This window comes from Nymphalis io, chromosome 22, assembly GCF_905147045.1.
Source record: "Nymphalis io chromosome 22, ilAglIoxx1.1, whole genome shotgun sequence".
Taxonomy (NCBI): domain Eukaryota; kingdom Metazoa; phylum Arthropoda; class Insecta; order Lepidoptera; family Nymphalidae; genus Nymphalis; species Nymphalis io.
Genome location: NC_065909.1, coordinates 8,588,138 through 8,596,228, shown reverse-complemented (window position 1 = coordinate 8,596,228; position 8,091 = coordinate 8,588,138).

Here is an 8,091-nt window from a genome sequence, read left to right as displayed (position 1 = left end):
AACCCGCATTGGAGCATCGTGGTGGAATAAGCTCCAAGCCTTCTCCTCAAAAGGGAGAGGTGGCCTTAGCCCAGCAGTGAGACATTGACGTTGCTACCCTATAATATTCTTGAGCAAGCACTACTGATTTTTGGGAAACCAGCGATGGCATACGTGACTCGATATACACATACAATATATATATATATATATTGTATATATATATATATATATATATATATATTTTCTATATATATATATAGAAAATATATATATATAGCCTTCTCCTCAAAAGGGAGAGGTGGCCTTAGCCCAGCAGTGAGACATTGACGTTGCTACCCTATAATATTCTTGAGCAAGCACTACTGATTTTTGGGAAACCAGCGATGGCATACGTGACTCGATATACACATACAATATATATATATATATATTGTATATATATATATATATATATATATATATATATTTTCTATTTCTATATATATATATATATACAATTCTACGACGGAATAGCATTATGACCTTCAAGGACAAGTTTTGACATTTAAGGGTTACTTAGCAGTAATTGAATATAATTAAATCATTATTGTAATTTGTTACAAAACTACGCCCACGTGTCATGACGTATTGGCTTTTCAGAATTACTTAAGATGCATTGATGATAACGCACGCACTACACATTGTTATCGCGTAAACGTGATTTTTTTTAATTAATTATAATTGATTTTTTGTCATAAGTTTCAATTTGTCATGCTTTCACTTTTAATGCAGAAAAAAAAATATTCATTCTTAATTTAAATTGTTTTGTATGCATATATTTTTTGATTAATGTATTCACCATTTAACTGTTTTATTTCTTAGTTCAGATACAAGATGGGCTGTTACTACTCTTTATTTTAGCCCCCTTTTTTAAAAGTTTTTTTTAATAAATTTTAGTAACCCTTATTTTAGTAAGTGGTCATCTTCACTAATCGTATTTAGCACTGAAAGAATTAAACAATCAATTATTTACCATGTCATCTTGTCACTTGTAATCATGAACTGTTTAATTTAGTGTATGTGTTTTATAAGGCATCACATAAATAGTTATTTAAGAAATAATAAGTGAAACAACGAAGCATAGCAACATCGGATGCGTACACATGAAAACGAACCTTCAGCTTCTTTATACGTATCGAGTTCAGCCATTAAAGGAAAGAGTATGTTTTTGAATATTTTCTCTTGCGACAAAAATATTGTTTTTATTTATTTCCCAGGCAAGAACCTTTTTTAGTTTCAAAGACTTGTAGGGTTGTACTTAAAAAAAAAAACTACCTAATATACGTTTTTAACAAAGTTCGGTAACAATTGTTGAAGACTTTTGTTTATTCAAACCATTATATTATGCATAACAAGGGTAATAAACATTTTGATGTTTCCACCACAAATTTTCACGGTTGGTACGCAGTGCATTTCCAATGAAATTAATATCTATCGCGTATCTAAAAACCTATGAAAATAAAACGAAATTATTCTTTCTTTGTAGACTAAATTATTCAATATACTAAACAAAAAATAATCTTATATTCTTTTATGTATTAAGTTGGAAAATATGCATAAAAATAATTAAATTTTAGAAATTAAATCCTACAAACATGTTATATATAAAATAAAATGGCTATTAAAGTAAATATAATTTCCATAATAAATTACATAATATTAAAAAAAATGTAAAAGCGAGTACTTGTTTTAAATGATTATGTTAATTTTGTTAGTTTCCAAAAACGTTGAGATAATAAAGTTTAACTTTCATTGAGTTGCTCACATAACATAATTCTTACAAGAAAAAAATAATATAAATAATTAAAATTTAAAGTCGTAATTGCGTCATTTTTATAATTTCCAACGAATTGTGTATTATCGTATTTAATAAGAAGACGAGTTCGTTCAAGTCGTAATGGCTCAGTGGTTACACGCGAACCTTAACTGATAATTGCGGGTTCAAGCCGAGGCGAGCACTGCTGAAATTTCATATGCTAAATACGTCTTTATAATAATTCATTTCTTATTCGGCGGTGAATGGAAACGTTGTTAGAAACTTAAACTTTTAATGTTTCTTTAAAAGGATAAACAATACTTCAAGCACTGGCATTTCTAGAAGTTGTTATTTTACATCACTTCTTATACTGCCAATGTTTGGCAAATATTGGCTATTACCAAACAACAATAACATAACATCTAAGTTCTCCAGGATGGTGCGTTGGCAATGTAGGTGATGTCAATGTATTGGTGATGACCATTTACCAACAGGTGGCCTATTTGTCAACCTGCGTGAAAATCTTCAACCACTTACATAACACTTGTCTGTCTGTTGGAATACACTAGTGCCATTCGTCTATCCATTAAGCAAAGATCTATCCGCCTTCAAGTTATCTCTAAAGATGCATATCTATAATATATTTATTCTATGCCATGTCGCAAGACCCATCTTAATGTCTAAGTTGGTCGCATCTTATGCAATCCATTACGCCACAGCTGACCGAGATTCGGCGATTTTGCTTATATAATATCAATTGTCGGCGGACACCTTTGTTAAGATCAAAATACCGTGGTAATTAGAAATGAGAATAAGCACAGACTTCGTTGGAACGAGGGTAATGAATTTCCCTGTTCGTTTTTACGTTCTAAATTTGACAAAAAATATATTTGATTTCGACCAATCACAGCTATCACATCACAGAACATTGTCTTGAAATGTCAGAAAGTGTTATGCGATATTAATAATTATAACATTTAACGGAAATACGTATCAAAATAGCGTTACGTTGAGCAAGATTTAAAAAGATATATGTGAAGAAATGTAATTATTGTCGGTTAAGGTGATACGTAATCAGAAAACTGGAACACCGGTGACAAAAAGAGCCTTTATAGATTCAGGGTGCAATGTCACAGTCAAAATCTTTATCCCACGAGGAATATTACGGTCTGTGAATAAATGAAGATTTAGCTCCTGCTAAGATTTAGTGGTTTATTAAATGGGTGTAGGGCTTCGTAAAAGCCCGTCTGGGTAGGTACCGCCCACTTATCAGATATTCTACCGCCAAACAGTATTGTGCATTTCTGTTTGAAAGGTGAGTGAACATGCACAAGGGACATAAGATATAAGGAATGGCTAATATTTCTTACATCGCCAATGTCTATGGACGGAGGTGACCACTTAACATCAGGTGACCCATTTGCCCGTCCTACCTATAACATCCTATAAAAATGGATGACTCCATATTTATTTTGTTATGCTGTGCTAAAAAGTTTTACTATTCGACCGGTTCACTTGAATGATCATCGTTGGATCCTTCGATCATCGATGGAAGCCTTCGAATTGTAAGTCATCATTATTATACTCATCTCTCCGCTGCCCTTATCCCATTTATTTGGGAATGGGATTGGTCAGCATTTTAAAACCCTCATTTGAAAGTTAGTTTGCTAGTTGAGTTGCTATTTCCCTAAGAAATAATGGTATTAATGAACAGAGATTCTACTATCTATGTAACATGTATGAATAATTTCATCATTAGTGATATCACTTTCATCATATTTACCACCATTTATTGTAAGCAGAATAATGCTGATAAAGTTATTTCATCACCATTATAGGGATCTCTCTCTCTCAATGTATCTTTTAAATTGTAACATTCTACTATCACGTAGAAATGCTCCACTTAGTGTAATTGATAACCATGTTTCAAAGTTTTCTTTTAATACACGAACATTCATCCATGTTTTACAGTCCAGATCAAAAACATTTGGTGGTTTTGAAACGACTATTAATTGCCTGCTGTTCTACCAAGTAGCCATCTCGGTACGGCAAGTATAATGTCGTAACAATCTTCAAGACGCCTCGATAAAATTTGTCTTATTTTAAACCGAATAGTTTTTCTCGCGTTGTGTAATTTCAGAATTATGAAAGACGTTGAAATACATTTTAGACTGGAAGTTAGCGGACCAGAAAATCGCCATAGAGTATCAAAAGTAATTTAAATAACGAATACTTTTGCTAAGAATTCGTTTTGAAAAACGAACGATTTACGACAAGCTCATAATTTTAAATTTAAGACTTATTTTTAAATACAATGTAACATTTTTCCATCAATGTTAAAATCTTTACTATCCCGATTATTGCTTAAGGACATCTTTTTTTTATAGAATAGGAAGGCGAACCACCTGATGGTAAGTGGTCAAGTGGTATATGGGCCACCTGATGGTAAGTGGTCACCAACGCCCTTTGACATTGGCATTGTAGGATATGTCAACCATCGCTTACATAGCCAATGCGCCACCAACCTTGGGAACTAAGATTTTATGTCCCTTGTGCCTGTAATTACACTGGCTCACTCACCCTTCAAACCGGGACACAGCAATATCAAGTACTGCTGTTTTGCGGTAGAATATCTGATGAGTGGGTGTTATCTACCCAGACGAGCTTGCACAAAGCCCTAGTTAGAGAAGTGTTATCGGCCACAACTAGACAATTTTGCACAAAGATCTACAATCAATAATATAGGTAGACGCGACAAATATTTTATACAGGAAAAATGCAGAAATTATATTATAGCTATTATTGAAAAAAAAAATCGTTTGCATAACATTATTTATATTAATTCTTGTATTACAATAGAATAGGGAAATGCAAATGAGGTGCATGCATTTATTATGCGAAAAAAATGATTTATAGATACAAAACAATCTTGATACTTTTTTGTATTATTTACGCTCTTATTAAAAGTGAGGTTGTCCAGATAAATTTATTTGTATTTTTTAACACGATGCTGCAGATATAGGTGAAAATAACCAAATCTTCAAATGAAAGGATTTTTTCTAGCTGTGTGACATTTATGAGCTGCCATTTGATATAATACTAGTTGTCTGTCCAGACTTCATACGAGTCAAATAAGAATTTTATTTATTTTATATTTTTGGACTCGATCCATGACATCCAGCGGGTCGCTGAAATACCCAAATACTAAAAATTTCATCAAAATCGGCGCAGCTGCGTAGGCGGAGGTTAGTGACATACACACGTCTAGAAAAATTATATATATCAAGATTACGTCCATCATACTAAACTTGTAAACCTATATAATAGGGTCGTTTTATTTCATTTTAATTCTCACAAGCTACCCGTATACGCTTATACCCCACGAAACGCTTAGAAATCTTAAATTGATACAGTAACAGCCTGTGAATGTCCCACTGCTGGACTAAGGTCTCCTCTCCTTTTTGAGAAGAAGGTTGGGAGCTGATTCCACCACGCTGCTCCAATGCGGATTGGTGAAATACACATGTGGCAGAATTTCAGTGAAATTAGTCACATGCAGGTTTGTTTCCTCACGATGTTTTTCTTCGCTGTTAAGCGCGAGATGAATTATAAACAAAAATTAAGCACATGAAAATCAGTGGTACTTGCCCGGGTTTGAACTCATCGGTTAAGATTCCCGCGTTATAACCACTGGGACACCTCAGCTTAATATTAAATTGATACAAAAATCAAATAATATTAAGCTATTTTTAATGTTTACTTGTATACATTTAAGGCTGTAGGCTGTAATGTAAATAAATCTAGGATGAAATTTGTACGAGTTAAAATATGCTTGTGTGCGTGTGATTAGTTTAAAACTGTTATCCCTAATATATATTGTGACGAAAACGATCACTCGACACGACACATAAAAAACATAATCCTACTGAGTTTCTTTCTCTGCTTCTTCGAAAATGACATTATTTGAGTCAGATTTTTTTTTCCCAACTAATTTGCGGTAATTTTCGCCAAGCAATCAATGATTCACTGAATAAACACAAATTTTTCGTGTGGTAGAAATGCATCCATCATTTTTAGACCTAAATTCAACCAATGTACCCATATATGGCACAGTTCTCAAATTAAATACACAGTCAACTATATTTATATATCTGTATGGAAATAAATAAACATGAATTCCACGCTTTTTTATCATCTATTTATTCTCGTAATAATAATATACTTTTTACATAATATTTACATCTTGGACTTAATACATATATTTTGGTTGTCAACACATTTATATATACATATTTATATATATAAATACATTTTCAATTATGTATATAATATTATAATAATATATAGATTTTGAAAGTAGACAATGATTACCATATTTTTCGAGCTATTTACTCGGGCTACTACTTTGGCCTATTGGCGAATTGGCGATCTAAAGAATTGTTAACATTTGCGGTGCCACTATATGTGACCACTTACCATCAGGTGGCATATTTGACCGTCCACCTACCAATATCATAAAAAAGCATACACTTGCTTGTTGTTCGTACTGAGTATATTGCTTAAAAATAGTATCGTAAAAATTAACTTTTCAATTTTGTCCTTTAGGAATTTAATTCGTGATTAAAAATTCGAGGAAAGTGAAAGAGATGACAAGGATCCTGCATCCGGTACACATCCGTGCCGGCTATCTATCACACCGTTTGTGTAATTCCAATTTATTTATGCAAAAAGGCTGTCAAAGTCAAACGGGACATAGTATACCTCAGAAATATAGGGTCTATATAAAAACAGTTATATATGATAAGACCCTGTTGTATGTGATTATATAATAAGCAGTTGCGAACCAACACTCACCCACCATAACCCAACATTGATTTTATAAATGTCAAAGTAAGTTTGTTGATATTTCAAGCTATATACTATTGGTATGATATTTAATCAATTACTATATAATATGGTCAACACTTCTGGTGACCTAAAAGCTGGCGCTTATTTAGCCTAAAGGCTGAGTCTAGCGGTGCAGAGAGGCAATAGTGCCAGCGTCTTGGGTGCAATGCCACAGGACAATCTTTTAGACGGCGTGTTTTTGCTATAAATTTGTAATGTCAATTTTGTTTTTTATTTTAATTTTGTATGTTATAAAAATGACTGTACATAGTTTACTATATAATAGAATTATATTAAAAGTTTGTTTTTACATGGTATTTAATGTCCAACAGGGCACAAACTTTATCGCCAATATCACGTGCGATGGAGAAGACACGAAGGAGGCTGTATGTAGCTGGATTTTTTTTGTGGGCATTATTATTTATGCATATATTTGTATGTATATTTGACAGTGATGCAAACTTAAACTATAAAATATAGCCTTGACATTTTCAGGAAACCTTTATTTCGTAAAATGAGAATTTATATAATGTTTCAATCGATGGGCAAGAATAACTGCTAAGCTGACGGCTTAATTACTAGACTAACGTATATAAGCATTATTAATTGTCATTATATTGATTTATTTTATTTAGTGATATAAAAGTTATTACGTTTAGAAACCATATTGTTCATATCACAATATAACCCTTGCCTTGACATAACTTTTTAATTCTAATTAGCAAATTAATTAATCTTAAAATTATTAAACATAAATGTAACAACGAGTCTGTAAATTTAATTGTACATTCACACTGTTATTAACCTAAAATCTCTTAGTTAAATGAATTATCAATTATTTATGTAATATTTAAGTGTAATATTTTTGCTATGAATGAAATAAAATTCGACTAACACAGAAACGGATTACGTGATTGTGTAAATGGCGGATTTGAACGGATTTTTCTGAATCACCCGTGTAAGTAGGTCGTCTGCTTTTCCTTTACATTAATGACACGATTCTTAGACGTGTCAAAACATGATGTAATATTATAAATACTATATACTAATATAAATATATTTAATTACTTGCCTACCAAACGGCTACTGCTTCATACAAAGTTATTTTTATTTGTCTGTTTGTTTTCATATGTATATAGAGTACCTTTGTGTAGAGTTACGATAACCGTCTTCTGAATTTAAACTATTACTACTTGTAACTGTCTCGGATGTATGCCTAGGCTTACACGGTACCGGCCTAGGTCCCCACTAGCCGAGGGGCCTACCTCAAATGTCAAAGCGCCTAGGAGTTAATCTCTAAGTTCAGACAGATCATTTTGATTAAAAGAAAGATATTTGAATATAGTCGCTCTGCAACAAAGAATTTCATCCTCTTGATGAAAGTCAGTTGTTTCGTTCGTAAATTAATACGTATGTTATACTTTATA